The sequence below is a fragment of the Suricata suricatta genome, chromosome 5, assembly GCF_006229205.1.
Source record: "Suricata suricatta isolate VVHF042 chromosome 5, meerkat_22Aug2017_6uvM2_HiC, whole genome shotgun sequence".
Taxonomy (NCBI): Eukaryota; Metazoa; Chordata; class Mammalia; order Carnivora; family Herpestidae; genus Suricata; species Suricata suricatta.
In genome coordinates, this window is record NC_043704.1 from 120855350 (window position 1) to 120870387 (window position 15038).

Sequence of the window (15038 nt, forward strand, 5' to 3'; positions counted from 1 at the left end):
TTTTTCCCTATAGTCACCCTTGAGTCCCACATGCCAAGTCCCCTTGGCTTGTTGCTGAAGGGCAAATAGGGATGACAGCCTTGGCCATTCTCTGACAGTCCCTGTGTTGTTGAGGTGCAGATGGGAGATGACAGCGCCCACTGCTGGCAACTTCTTATCTGACCTCGATGCCCAGGTCAGATGGAGGCAAAAAACAACTGAATTAATCACGTTAACAAGCACAATTTAAAAGACAAGGTTACCTCACAAGTTGATGTTGAGATAATGGTGGAAGAAGGCAGAGAAATGGCACAAGGCCTTTTACTCACAAGATCCCTCAACAGTAGCCCTTATCCCTCTGCTCCTGAATCCCAGCCCATTCATCCATCATCCCAGTTGCTTCCAAGTCACTTCTGACTTCTTCCACCATCGAGGGCAGGTGCTTAGCAGCACTGGAGGAGGGGCCGCCCTGCCAAGGTCTTTGACCAGAGATGGTGGCAATTTTTCAGGCAGAGCCTTCATAAGCTGCAGGCTTCCTCCACCCTCCACACGTTGACACACATCTATGCCCCTACACGTCTTCCTCTCCTGATTTACACTCCGGTTTCCCAGTGGTGATGGCCTAGGATTCCGGCTGCTGGTTGAGGTGCAGACCCCTGCCTCACTCTTATTAGTGACCTTCTCCTCAATCCCCTAGCCTCTGGCTTAGGGCCTGCCACTTCACACAAACAGACCCAAAAATGATTCAGCCACAGCCCTGCTTCTGAGTACTTTCCCTTCATTCTCTCAGTCCATCAACAAACACATGTACCTATGAGGATGGCAATGTTTCACTTCAACTATCTCATGCCCTAGGGAGGGAGACAAATTAACATATAAACCAAGAGATTGCAGTGTGGTGCATGCTCCAAGGAATAGCAGAGCACTATGCAAGCTCAGGGAGGCGGCTCCAAACTAGACTAGCAGCACCCTGGGAGGGCTTCCTGGAGAGGGCGGAGCCTGGCCTGATGAGTCTGAAAAGACGAATAGGAATTAGCAAGCAATGTGGGTGGGAGACAGGAGAAAAAGAATGAGCATCTCAAGCAGAGGAAACAGCATCGGCAAGAGCAGGGATAATTGCCATCGTGGTGCATGTGTGGGAACAACTCACCACCACAGGGCTGACTGTTAACTGGGACTTGATCATAAAGGAGCATAGACAAAGGGGAAGGAGCTTTGACTTTATCATTAATAAAGGTGGGGTTACTGACGGGATTTAAACAAAAGAGTGGCTCAGTGAGTTCTGGGTTTGAGGACGATGTCTCTGGCTGCAGAGTGGATGATACGTTGTAGACTGTGGGAGACAGCAGAAGCTATGGACTGGGTAGTGGGCTGATGCCTCACCCAGGTGGGGTGCTGAGACTAGAACCCCCAACCACAGCGAAGACCTAGTTGCATGGCAACTCTGGCCTTGCAGAACCCATGTCTTCCTCTGTCATTTATTGGTAAGTCAGAGCCCAGGGCACCTCTTCAACTATCTGGTCCATTGTCCTGGTCGTAGCCCCCATTCTTCCAGCACCTTCTTGTCCTCCACAGGCCAGTGTTGATGAAGTTATAGCATATTCCAGGGGTAAACAGACAATGCCACCTCAATGGGCCAGTCATCAAACTGCTGCTCAACAAGTTGTCAGAACAGATGATCTTAAGAGAGAGGCATGAGAGAGAAGGACATGGGATTTACAGGTAGTGTGTGAATGAGCATGTCTCAGAACATTGCTGGGACATACACATATTGGAGAACCCAGGAGAACATGTGAGGGCTTGGGCTCCTGCAAGAGGGAGGGACAGGTCCCAAAATGGAAGGAAGCTAGGCTCTGATGCCTCACCTGATTCTCAAGAGGGTGAGCTAGACCTGAGGTTGGCACTCTGAGAAAGGAATGGGTTTGCCTCTCTGTCTCTTGATTCCACTTGAGAGAGACGGCTACCCTGCTTTGCATCTGGGTCAAGCATTGCCATTTGCCTGCCCACCTTCTCCCTTAGCGCTCACCAGAGGAGAGGCTCCAACACCACAACCCAGAAGCTCAAGTTTCAGGCATGGAGGAGGTCCTCCCATTCCATACCAGGGAGGGCTTAAGAATACAGACAGAGTGGCCTGGCCTCTGCCCAGAGCAGCCCATGGCTTGCTCAGAAGTCCAAATGCCCCCTTCGTACCTCTCCGCCTCCCTTCCAGGCCACTGCAAAATTTGTGAGACAGCACGTGATATACCAAAGTGAAGTCAGTTCAGACAGCTCTGTTGTCAAAGGATCAATCAATGCCAATCTCTCATCTGCAGAACCATTGCCCACAACCAGGCTTGGGCAAATGATAGAACCTTTCATTAATTCTTTAAACAGCCTTTGAATGAAATTGCAGGAAAGCATTTTCTTCACCAAAAGATATGATGCTAACTTTCTGGGGACCAAGAGAAGGTGGCACTGAAAATCATGACCACATGAAATCAGTGAAAAAAAAAAACTCCCAAAGTATAAAATCTTAATGTGGTGGTGGTGTCTTCAGGCCTGCCATCAAGATGAATGGGGGTGCCTGGGAGGGACATCAGAGGATATTTGTCAACTCGCTATTCTGAAGGACAAGGCAGGTCATTCCCCAACAGGAGAGAAAGAGGCATCTGCAATAGGCCAAAGACACGTGGCTGGGAGATGCAGATACACCTCCTGGAAGACACAGTTTACAGCACTGGCAAAATATATTTCACTTTTGTTGGAGTAAAACTGATGGAAGAGGGGCGCCTGGGTGGCTCAGTCGGTTAAGCATCCAGTTTCGGCTCAGGTCATGATCTCACGGTTCGTGGGCTCGAGCCCCGCGTCGGGCTCTGTGCTGACAGCTCAGAGCCTGGAGCCTGCTTCAGATTCTGTATCTCCCTCTCTCTCTCTCTGCTCCTCCCCTTCTCGAGCTGCCTCTCTCTGTCTCTCAAAAATAAATAAAAAACATTTAAAAAAATTAAAAAAAAAACTGATGGAAGAGTCATCACAGGAGAGGTTTGGGCTGTACTGCTGGCAGGTTCTGGGGAGAAGACACTGGACTCAGCCGTCAGTGCATGAGCCTGACTCACTCCCTTTTCAGAAGGCAGCTCAGACGCCAAACTGCAACCCTCCCCTGGCTCCTCCTCGGTGGCCTGGCCCCATACTGGGCGCTGAAGCACAGTAGCACGTTCATCCCTGAATGCGGCCTCCCTTCCACCTCCGGTTCACATTGTGACAACAAGCTCCAGCGTTGCGTCCACCAGAAGCATCCTCTGGTTCTCGGGATGGATTAGAACATGTGCTGGCAGCATATCCTGCACCTGCCTTATCCCATCACACACTCTCTTAGATGCAATGAGCTCTTTACAGGCCATGCATAACACCTGCACTGATCTCCAGCACGGCCAAGTCTGGAGTATATTGTAATTGTTCTCTCCCTAGACTAGAAGACCCTTGCAAGCACTTTCTGCAGGGTTCTATCCCTGACACAGAGGACACTGTCAGCACCAGATAAGCACTCATGTGAGCTGAGAAAGGACAGAGACCCTAGGGCCATTATGCCCAAACTGTGAGATGATGCAGCCTGAGGAGCCCCAGAAAACTCACGGAGCTGCCACTGCAAATCTTAGATTTTCAAGGGAAATGTGACAACATCCGTCAGACACCATGCAAATGACTAGCTCCATGTATTTCAGTTTCAACATTAGACTGCCACCTTCTTCCCTCGACACCACATCTTGGTAACCCTTGGATTTCAGGGCTTCTTGATAAAAGGCAAGTACTCTGTGAAAATCAATGTGGAACAAGACATGAGTATGGCAGTGTCCAATGTGATTCCATCATCTGAGACATTGTTCAGTGCCGCATAGGTACAAGTTGTTAGGATGTAAATACTTATTAAATGTTCGGGACCAATCTACTTAATAAGCATAACCATTGGGTATTTCTTTTGGCCTAGGGGTACTGTAAAAAACTTACCAAGACCCAAACAGTGCAGTGAGCTGAGAAATCTGGGGAATCTGCACCCCAAGGTAGTTAGTGTAGATAGAGAGCACGGGAGAGAGCCCCCAGGGCTGTGCTGGTATTGGTGTGCACGCCAGCCTGCCAAGGCTGTTCACGCCCGTGTCTGCTGAGAGCCAGGCCCTGTGCTCAGCTCTGGGCCATGGAAGATGGGCTTCTCAAGGCTGAGGCCCTGCTCCAGCACCCTGCCCAGTACTGTGTAAGACACTGCCTAGGAAGAGAGCCTTGTCAACCTGGGAGATACATAGACCACGGCCACTGTCCTTCCCACGGACCAGAATGCAAAGCCAGGAAGCAAAGGCCTTCTGGTTAGGGTTTCAGTTCCCAAAGAAACAAACATAAAATAGTTCCCAGAACTCACAAAAAAGAAAGCTTATCAGATATATCAGAGACTCGTCTCTAGGATCAGTGTGGTGAGTGACTCCAAGACGACACAGAAAAGAATAAAGAAAGGTTGGCACAGGAACAATACCATTCTCTGTCTTCCCGGCTCCTAAATAACCCCAGAGATGCTGGGATGCGGGCCCCAGTGTAGGCCATGTGTGAGCTGGACACCCTTGGGCTGCCTCAGTGAGCTGGGAACAGTCCCAGGTCACGCATCCTGCCACAGAATGTGCTCCCAGGAGGAAGAGCGAAAAAGGAGGTACAGCCCCTTTCAGCCACAGCACATTCCCCTGCAGAGCACAGGAGTTCATGTTTCCAGAACCAGTGGAAAAAGAGCAGGTGCCTCACACCACTCGGAGGACAAAAATGATCTCACCCTTTTTCTTGCCATTTCAAGGCCTACCCCGGTCCTTCAAAGAAGGTATGTACTCTGTCAGCTCATTCCCTATTAGCTGGGAACTTGGGCAGATTTCCAAAATTCTGAGTCTCATTACCTCATCAGAAAAATGGGTATGATTATCTAGTACATGTGTTTATTATGACCATGCAATGTTATGGTGTGCAGAACGTTTCCTGAACAAGAAATGTGCCTCCCTCCCTCTGCCACTGTTCCTGAACCACAAAATCTAAGGTTCTGTGTTGTAGCTTGTATTGCTTTCTCAGACTGCCGTAGGCTCCAGGACCCCTTCTCCAATTGCCCAAAGGAGGTAGGTTTGATCACTCCCTCCTCTGATGGCTGATGCTTAGTTTTTCCCTTAGAAGGCTACTGGGTGTAGACAAGGTAAAGGGGGTGATGTGACTAGCAGAGGAGGACTAGGTCACTTCATCACAAACTACCATGAAGAGAAAGAAAGTTGAACCCAAGTAGGACGCTCCAGTCAGAGAAGGACCTGAGTCTGTTCTTCTGAGGAAAATGGGGAAGGGGCTAAAGGCATCTTGAGCAGGGCCAGGGCTACAGGCCCGCTGTGAGGGGCACCGGGGTGTAGGAAGTGGGCACAGACCATCCCTCCTTTGGTCTCTCTCTGCCGAATACCTAAAGGTGGGGCAGGAAAGGGGTCTCTGTGCCCCTCCTCACTTCCACTCCTCCCTCACCTCATCTTTGATCAGGGAGCCAGTGCACTGGCCAATGAGCCAGCTAAAATCATTTTAAAATATATCATTATAATGCATTTATGCTTTATCTTAAGAGGTAATTACTACTAACAAAAGATGCTAGTTAAACATGCAAGTACCATATGACTCATCCATTCATTCCTAGGTATTTGCCCAAGAGAAATCAAAGCATATGTTCACTAAAGGCTTGTAAATGAATGTTCATCGCTGCTTTATTTGCGAACAACCCAGATGTCCATCAACTGAATGGATAAACTAACTGTGGCTCATCCACACAATGGAATACTATTCGGTAATAAAAAGGAATGAATGATTAATATATTCTATACCAGATGATCTCAAAATAGTTATGCTGAGTGAAGCAGCCAGACAAAAAGAGTACACATTTTATAATTCTATTTATATATATTCTAGAAAATACCAACAAACCTACAGCGGCAGAAACCAGAACAGTGGTTGTCTGCAGGGAGGGAGTACAAAGGGACATGAGGAAAAGTTGGGAAGTGACAGATTTGCTCATTATCTTTCTGGTGATGCTGGCTTCATGGTATCTATGTATATCAAGATTTATCAAATTGTACATTTGAAATAAGTAAAGCTTATTGTATATTAATTATACCTATGAATATATAATAGAGGAAAGAGAAATAGAGAGATATACATAGGAATGTAGGGGTGCTTTGGTGACTCAGTCAGTTAAGCACCTGACTTCAGTTCAGGTCATGATCTCACAGTCTGTGGGTTAGAGCCCTGTGTTGGGCTCTGTGCTGACAGCTAGCTCAAAGCCTGGAGTCTGCTTCAGAATCTGTGTCTCCCTCTTTCTCTGCCCCCGCCCCATGCTCTGGCTCTGTCTCTCAAAAAAAAAAAATGAATAAATGTTAAAAATAAATTTTAAATAAGAATATAAACCAATGGCTCCCTCTTAGAAAGCAGTTTGGCAAAACATATCAGGAACCTTAAATGGCCTTATCCTTTGAAACCTCCTCTAGAACTGTATCCCAAGACATAAAAAGACACAAAATTTTCACTGCAAGATTATTTATAACAAAAAAATGGAAACCACTAATATATCTGACAAAATGACTACTCAAATAAATTAGGCTGTGCTCACACATTGAAATATTATGTAGCCATTAAAGGCAATGCTTATGAGGAGTTTTTAATAACTTGGAAAAATACTTATGTGATAATGTTAAGTGAAAAAAGCAAGATATAAATTGTATATATGGTATGAACTAAATTATGTAAAAATATGCATAGAAAAATCTCTGAAATATTTTTAGGATTATCTCTGAGTGATGGGGAATATGGGTAATTTTTAATCCTTTAATGCAAATTTTTAAGCATTGCTACTATTTTCTTGTGTATTTCCTTAAGTTTCTACAATGAGAACGTATTTTTTGAATTATAAAATAAATAAAATAAACAATATTCAAAGAAACCCTCTAGTCTTTCTTGTTCCTTGTAAAAGCAAACCCTGCTTTAAGGATAAGAACCAGATTGCATTTCTCTAATCCTTGCATCTGTGAAAATGTAGGAATGTCTTCACTGCAAGTTACCACTCTATAACTTGAATCCATGTCCCTTTCTCTACTTTTAGACCACCTAGAGCACCAACTGGTACACACCATATGTTGTCACCTAATTTTATTCTACAATTTGTTGAAACTCCATTTCTATCCATATTTTGAGTGTAAGCCCCTTGAAAGGCAGAGGTGGGATCTTTTCCTGCATTTACACCTCCCGCCACTCCCACCCCACGTTGCCATAATATCTAGGAAAGCGGTAAGAACACACACGCACACTCACAAAATGATGACACAAATGAATAATTCTGTATTCTTACACACAGTAAGCTTTTCAGAGTCATCTCCTATTTTAATCAAAACCCCAACGAAACAAGAGCCCTGGGAGGGGGTGGGGCCGTAGGGTTGATGGGACTTTAGCTGCATGCATGAAGAGGAAGAGAAGGCAAAAGTGCTAATTGGCTGAGAGTGACTTCAGAAGTCTTTCCCTGACTTCCCTATATGAACAAGAAACACAAGTCCTGGGACGCCATGGTCACTCACTAGCCTGTGAGCTTCAGCCATGTCCCTCTCCTCTCTGTATCCCCAGTGCCCAACCCAAGCAGGCATTCAGCAACTTCTTGTCATTTCTAGATTAAAGGGCTAGCAATTAGGTGAAGGCATGGCTGTGATGTGAACAGATTTGAATCTGTTTTCTCTAACTGTAACACATATCAGAGAGAATTTTCAGTTTTTCATGACCTATTTTCCCCCTATTTCCCCAAAATTAATAACTTCTTTCTAAGCTATAATTTGTTTCATGAGAGTCTTTGCAGCAGCCCAAAATGATTGACACATTCAAAAGATCAACCCCCTTATTGTAAGAATCCCCTGGCCCCATTCCCAACCCCCAGGTGCAAAGCTGAATCATCCCCTGTCTTCTTTCATGGTCATGAATTCACAGGCCACCAAACAAATATATGAATGCATACTCAAAACAGCTCAAGTGATGAAAGACAAAAGGAAAAGAGAAGGAAAAGAATCAGCTCCTTAGGGACTCAAGCCCAGTGTTACGCCTGGGAGAATAGGCATGGCCGCATCCTCCAGGGTCAAGACCAAGAAGATTCTACTTCTGGGATTCTTCTAAGTAATGGGAAACTCCTAAAGCTTCTTGGTTAGGGGCTGATATGCTCAGATCTGGTGAAGGATGCTTAGAAGGGAAAGAAACTGAAAAGGCAGCAAGGAGACATCTCAGCAGGGGCCTGGACAAGGCTGAGGCACAGAAGACGGGATGAAAGGGTGGCAATAGTATAATGGTATGCAGAGCAGGTGTAGAGCGGCTCACAAGAACTGACTGTGCATCTCTTCCCAAGTGCATGTTCAGTGATGTCACACTGATATCTTGAGATCACAGCTGTGATGGGAATACCCACACAAAATATTGGCAAGTGCCATGAATCAGAGAGAGCTGATTGTTAAATACTTACACACAACACTGGGTGTATAGTGTGGACACCAGCTGGATTTGGGAGGTGGAGAGAAGAGTCTCAAATAACCCTCTGTTTTTAGTCTGGATCTCAGGATGGATGAGGCTCCATTACTTGAGATACTGAATGCAGGGGAATGAGTTGATATATGGTCAGGGATGGAGAGGGGAGTTCAGTCAAGAACATTTTGAATTTGGGATAGTGGAATTCTGTGTCTGAAGCATGGGATAGAGTTCCAGGCTACAGAAAGGTTGTATTTAAAGCTGTGGGTGTGGGCAGGTGGAATGAAAATAAAAAGGGCAGAGGAATCCTGGGAATTTGTAGAACCCAACATTTAAGGGAGTTGCAGAAGAGGTGTCTGGGCAAAGGAGATTGAGGAAATTTAAACAACAGAGGGGGAAATGGGGATACCCCAGGAAAGAGGGAAAAGGGAAATTCAACAAAAGGGGATAGCTACACTGTCAAGTGCCACAGACCTCAAAGAAGCTTCTGAAAGTGGCATCAAAGGGATTGTTGATAACCTCAACATAACCAGATTCAGTAGAAGGTGAGTATCTTCAGAAGAGAAATAATGGTTCCTCAGTGTTTAATCTTGTGATGATATATCATTGTATTAACCAGGATCTAACAAGGGAAACAGTAAATACTTTAGACACTTCAAAGAAAAGAAGTTTAATGCAATGAATTGGTTACCCAAGGGATGGAGTATAGGGAAGCTAAAGAGCAAATGGCAAGGCAGAAAGCCACTAGCATCCAGGGCTGGAGGGACAACTGGAGACGGAAGGGTCAAAAGACGCCAACCTGAAAGGCTGCCAGGCCTCCCCTTCAGGAGGGGAGTGGGCAAGGGCAGATGTATGGCAGTAAAGGGATCTCCCCAGAGAAGGAGAAATACTTTGGCTTCTCTCTTTTCCACTCTCCTCAGTCTTCCACCAGTGCCACCCAGTGGTTGTACCTAACCGGAAGCCATTGGCAAGGCAGCTGGAGAACACAGTTCCTTGCCATACAGAGTGAACCAACAGCAGAGCAAGGATAGATCTGACAGCAAATAGCAAATGAATATGCTGCTTGCCATGTATCACCTTTCATGACATTTAGAACCATGATTGTAAGACTCATCTTGATTTTGCAGAAGTTAACATTTGAAAAAAAAAAAAAAGGCATCTTAGAATTCATGTAACAAGTTAACATTTGGGGCGCCTGGGTGGCTCAGTAGGTTAAGCATCCAACTTTAGCTCGGGCCATGATCTCACAGTTCGTGGGTTTGAGCTCCACGTTGGGTTCTGTGCTGACAACTCAGAGAATAAAGTCTGTTTCAGATTCTGTGTCTCCCTCGCTCTCTGCCCCTCCCCCCACTTGTGCACACACTCTCCCTCAAAAATAAATTTAAAAAATTTAAAAAAAGAAGTTAACATTTGAAAAAAAAAGTCATCTTAGAATTGATGAATATGGTATACCTATGGAGACATGGTGCACAATGCTTCACAGAGTACCTCTTTTTCCAGACAAGCTGAGTTTTCTCTGCCTGAAACTGCTGTCCAATCTTGACTCCACAGAGATACACACCAACCCCTTGGAAGGAGCACAGACTGCCAGGTGTACTTCTGCAGGGGTTCCTAATGCATCTTCCTCCCCTAGTGCTTATTCCCTCAGCCTACCAAGTACATCTTGTCAGTAACGTCTTCCAGGTTCATCATGCCTCCCTGGGCAAAAATCAAATTTATTATTTTATTCATTTTCCCCCAACACATGCTATGATGGATTTCAGTCTTTTGTACAGAAATGCATGCTGTGCAAAAGGACAAAAGTAACTATTGAGGCAGAGGAAAGGGAAATATGAACAGGAGAAAGATAAAGCTCAGAAAAAATGAGAACGCAACACTCACTTTCATACCTCTTGGACAAGTGCTGAAGGTGGGGCACCTATACCATGTGACCAGTAAGCCCTCCCAAAAGTGGGCCAGCTGTATTCTGGGTCCTCATTGACAGTACCACATCCCCAAGATCTTAGGAGACATCACTATGAGGTAAGGGTGCTGGCAGCCCTACTCTGTGCCAGGCCAACAATGTATCCAATCAGGCAGGAACAGTATGTGCTCTGGTCAGCTTTCTGAGTAAGAGTTGGTCCCAGGTTCCCCTTGGGAAGGAGAGCAAGCAGCCTTGGTACCCTCGCTAGGCCCTGTCTCAGCATGGCCCTGGCCTCATCTGCAGTGTGGATCAACATCAAACATACAGGCTCCCCAATGATGGGTAGTAACTCACAGTCAGTAACTCAGCGGGGGGAGAAGAATCAGAAAAACAAGGGAAAGTGCTGGCCTTTGATGAGGATGACACACGGGCTCCTGTGGTATTTCTGAGACCTTTTGTGCCTGAGAACATTTCCTGTGGTAGCCCAGCCCCACTAGCTCAGGGCCCTAGGGCCCAACATTAGAAAAGGGGTGCCTCATATGGAAGCCTGTGGCAAACAGGCCAGTCTCAGCATGTGCCCTACACAGCACATACTCTCTCCTGACTTTGGGACTTTGGCTGACATCATTTCCTTTCTCCAGAACCGTCAGAGTCCCACACACTCCAGGGCATCTTTTTGAGTCAACATCCATTCATTCCTCTGTGCCCTCACCCAGTTGACAGCTGGTTGCCAGGCTGGGGAACAGGGATGAATTGAGACATGAACTCTGCCTCTTTACAGAGCTCACTATCTGGTAGGCAAACTCAGCTTTTCAAATTAAAAAAAAAAAAAAAAAGGATTGCATGAAGTCTTTTCGAGGTTATGTACAGGTTAGAGGCAGGGCACCATTAGGGGGGAAGAAAGGTAAAGCGTCACAGGAAAATCCCAGATGAGGAGACTTGCTCTCTCTCCACCAGTGGAGAACTGGGAAGGAGGCTGTGGGTAGGGAGCAGAGGAGAGCACGGGGCACGCTTCCTCTTCCATCCTCACCTTTCCTCAGCGCCACCAGCCCCGACACTCCAGCCTCCCTCAGTGCTTACACTGCCCTCCAGTCCAGAATCACCATTTAATATTTTAATCTGTCAGCTCATGAATTTCCCCACTATAACTTACATCTTCTTGAGGGCAGAGAGTTGTCTTTCCAGTCATTCTGGAAGCCTCCTATGCTCTAGGCAGCCTGCCAAACCCAGGAAGAGGAAGTGGGGGTGAAGGGTCAGGAGGAAGCAACCCAGCCTTGCTGACGTTAAGTTTGGGGAGAGCAAGAGTCTAGTCTGAGTAGTTCCTCAGGCAAAGGGACGGGATCAGCAAATACAAATGATGTGGTCTCTTTTTTTTTTAATTAAGATTTTTAGCTTTTCAGGGAATGCTATTACTGGTGAATGACAATCAGCATTGTGCTCAGGTTTTTGTCATGCAAATTCCACATTTATCCACCAGCTTTAACCTGTCAGAGCCATTCACAATATTCTTTAGAGGTTTTTCATTCTGTTTGCTTCCTAGTTATTGCTTTTAACCTGAAAACAGGAAAAAAAGAGAGCCCATTCCAAATGGGATACCCCTTTAGTAGACCTTCTGTGTTTCAATTTCAAAACCCATGCTTCAACAATAAACTACAACAAACTCTCCTTTGGAGATTAAAATATATAAGCAACAATGCCTTCCCTGCTGAGGGAAGATACCTGGTGTGGCTAACAAGACAATCATTTCACTGGGCCCCTGAAAAGAGGTGACTGACGGCCTCTTTGCCAAGCCCCAGTGTTATTTTCTAAGGGGCTCTCATGTGCACAGGAGAGGAATATAAGAGGAAAAGACATACTCTTGCCCTCAGGGAGTATAGAACAGGAGTCAGGGAAAATGATTAGTGCAGAGTAGGGAATAGAGTATGAAAATGTGTCACTAAGTGGGATGCTGCAAACCACCATGATATTAAGGGCCCAGACTTGGAAGTCAGACAGATCTGGCTTCAAGTCCCAAGGCTCGTGCTGACAGATTTACTAAAGCTTGGCCAGAGACTCCACCTCTTCCTACAAATTGGGGAAGTTATGAGACCCACGTCACAGGGCTCCTGTGTGGATGACATGAGCTGATATGTGTAAAGTCTCTAGGACAGGGACAAGTCTCGCCACTGTAACAACACACTCCTGCTTTGGCCTTCAGGGATGTGTCTGTCCTCCAGAGTTTTGGCCATGCATGCTGCACCTGCCCTCGCCCCCACACAGGGTGTGCCCTGGGCCTGCCACCTAGGAGATAAGCATCCTCCATCCTTTCCCTTTTGGGCCATAGGAAAGTCATGAACACTCTGGCAAAGGCCAAAGTCAGAGACAAGCAGAACCAGGGAAGATGAGAAGGACCGGCTTCAGATGACTTAGGAGAGGGGTCCAGCTGGGTCCATGAGAGCCATGCAGCTTCTACTCTGTGCACCGGAGTCCTGAGCTACCAGGTAAGAGGTATGACCATCCCAAGGTCTTCACGCAGGGAGGAAAGCCAAACCACAGTGGAAGCTGTGTGCCCGCTCTGGTCAGTAGCCTCTGCTGAGCTCAATCCTTGAGCCCTACCAGCCCAGGCACCAGACTCATGAATAAAGAAACCTCCAGGTGATCCCACCCAATTCCTGGTCATTCAAGACCACCACATCATGGAACGGGGCAGGCTACCCTCCCTCCCTTCCTCCCCTTTATCTCAATTCCTGAGCCATGGGATCTATGAGCATAATAAAATGATCCCCTTAGATCAGTAAGCTGTGGGGTAGTTTGTGGGACAGCAAAAGATAAGCAGAACACCAGACTCTTATACACCAAATGTTTTATGTCCTTGGGCGCACTTTATCTTTATAAAAGCATCTTGAGATAGGACTTAATATACCCATCTTAGAGATGAGAAATCTGATGTTCAGAGAAGTTAAGCAACTCTGCCAAGATCACATAGCTTCTAAGAGGCATAATCAGGACCAATACAGCAATCCATACACCAAGATCCATACACTATTTATATACCGCACATTAGTCAGCCACCCAGAATTAAGAGAACTTTTTAAATAAATCAGATGTTGTGTTCAGCACCTGAAATGGCCTATTTACATACATTTTATATGCTGATAGCACTCACCTCTGAAATAAAGTCATTTGGTTGTCAAAAAATTAAAAAATTCTAAATCCCATGCACTTGAGCCGGGCCATGTGACCGAAGCTAAGCTGAGGGACTAATTCCCATCAAACCGCTCGGCTGACAATGGCTCAGTGCATTAAGTCTCTCAGAGAAAGGGCAGAACTTGTATCAGCGGGGTTTTGCAGTGCCTCACGTGAAATAACAGAATGACCACAGGAATTCAGACCAGTGGGCAAGCCGGGGTGAGCGGAGGGGGGAGGTTTTTCCTTTTCCCTGCTGTGCCACGTCAGTGACGAAAGTGCCACAGACAGAGGTACCTGCTTTGCAAATTCATTTATAGGTCCTCTGGGAGAATGCTGAAAATAGACACTCGAGAAATCTGGCTGCAATCAGGGGCCAGATGTTCCCCCAGACGCGTGAATGATTGTGTGCTGCAGGCGCTCAGCGTCATTCAACTCGGGTTACCTCAAGAGGGCAAGGAGTTACCTTAGCCCAGAGCTTGGGGAAGGAGCTGGGGCCACCCTGCCCTCAAGGAGCCTTGAGAGTCCTGGGCCCAGAATAAGAGCCGCCACCACTGCTGGGCTGGGTGCCTCCAGGCCGGCCGAAGGCTGAAGAGCACTTCGGGGAGGCTGGCCGCAGAGCACTGCACGGGGCATTCGTTGCAGGAAGGCCTCCTGAAGGAATGTGTAAGCACTGCACATGAGTGCTCAACGTTCACTGACGGGAGATGTGAGGTGGGGGTGAGCAGGGTCCTCCAAGTGTCCCTCAAAAAGGCACAGCTGCCAAGCAAGTCTGTGTGGATGGGCCAAGGACCCCCAACATTCAGATCCTGAGATTTAAGACTTACCCCCAGGGATGGTGTAGAGGAAGAGCCCAAAGGGAGCACAGCATGCACTCCCTACAAAATACCTTCTCTCGTTCACTCCTGCTTTCAATTTGAGATCCCTCAGAAGCAGTTCCTGCCTAAGTCCAAAATTCTGGGTGCAGGTGATTTATCTGGAGGGTGATGTCAGGAAAGACCAGTAGAGCAGGGACTCAGGAACAAAGGATGGAAGCAAGTCACCACCAAGGGTAAGACTTCAGGGGACTTCAGGGGACTGTGTGAAAAGCTGCAGATGTTCTCTCACCAGAAGGGTGAGGGTGCTGGGGTACTGATCCACCCACCCCAGTCAATCAATGGTGGAAGACCATCCCTGGAAGCATTAACTCCTGGTCTTCTGACCTGGCACACATGCTGAAAGAGAAGGGTCTCATAGCCAGAGAAAGCCGCCGGCAAAGGGCCACTGGTGCTGGAAGTAGGGCCTGAATGCATGAAAATGGCAGGCGCAGAGGGACTGTGGGCAGGGCCCTGATGGCGACTGTCCAGTCTCTACCCAACCCGCATCTTATGGAGTCTGATGACAAGGCGCGTGCTAAAGAGGGGGTCAAGACCTGCCCTAGCCTCCAGCCTAGAGTGCACATCCCCTGGGGGGAGGAAGCCCCTAATTCCAAGCCACT

General features: G+C 46.9%; 1 protein-coding gene across 1 annotated transcript in view; it reads right to left on the reverse strand.

The window, feature by feature from the left end:
- The window catches only part of CLSTN2 (calsyntenin 2), a 589043-nt gene that overhangs the window by 558292 nt on the left and 15713 nt on the right, over positions 1-15038 (reverse strand). The gene's annotated exons all lie outside the window — the stretch shown is intronic.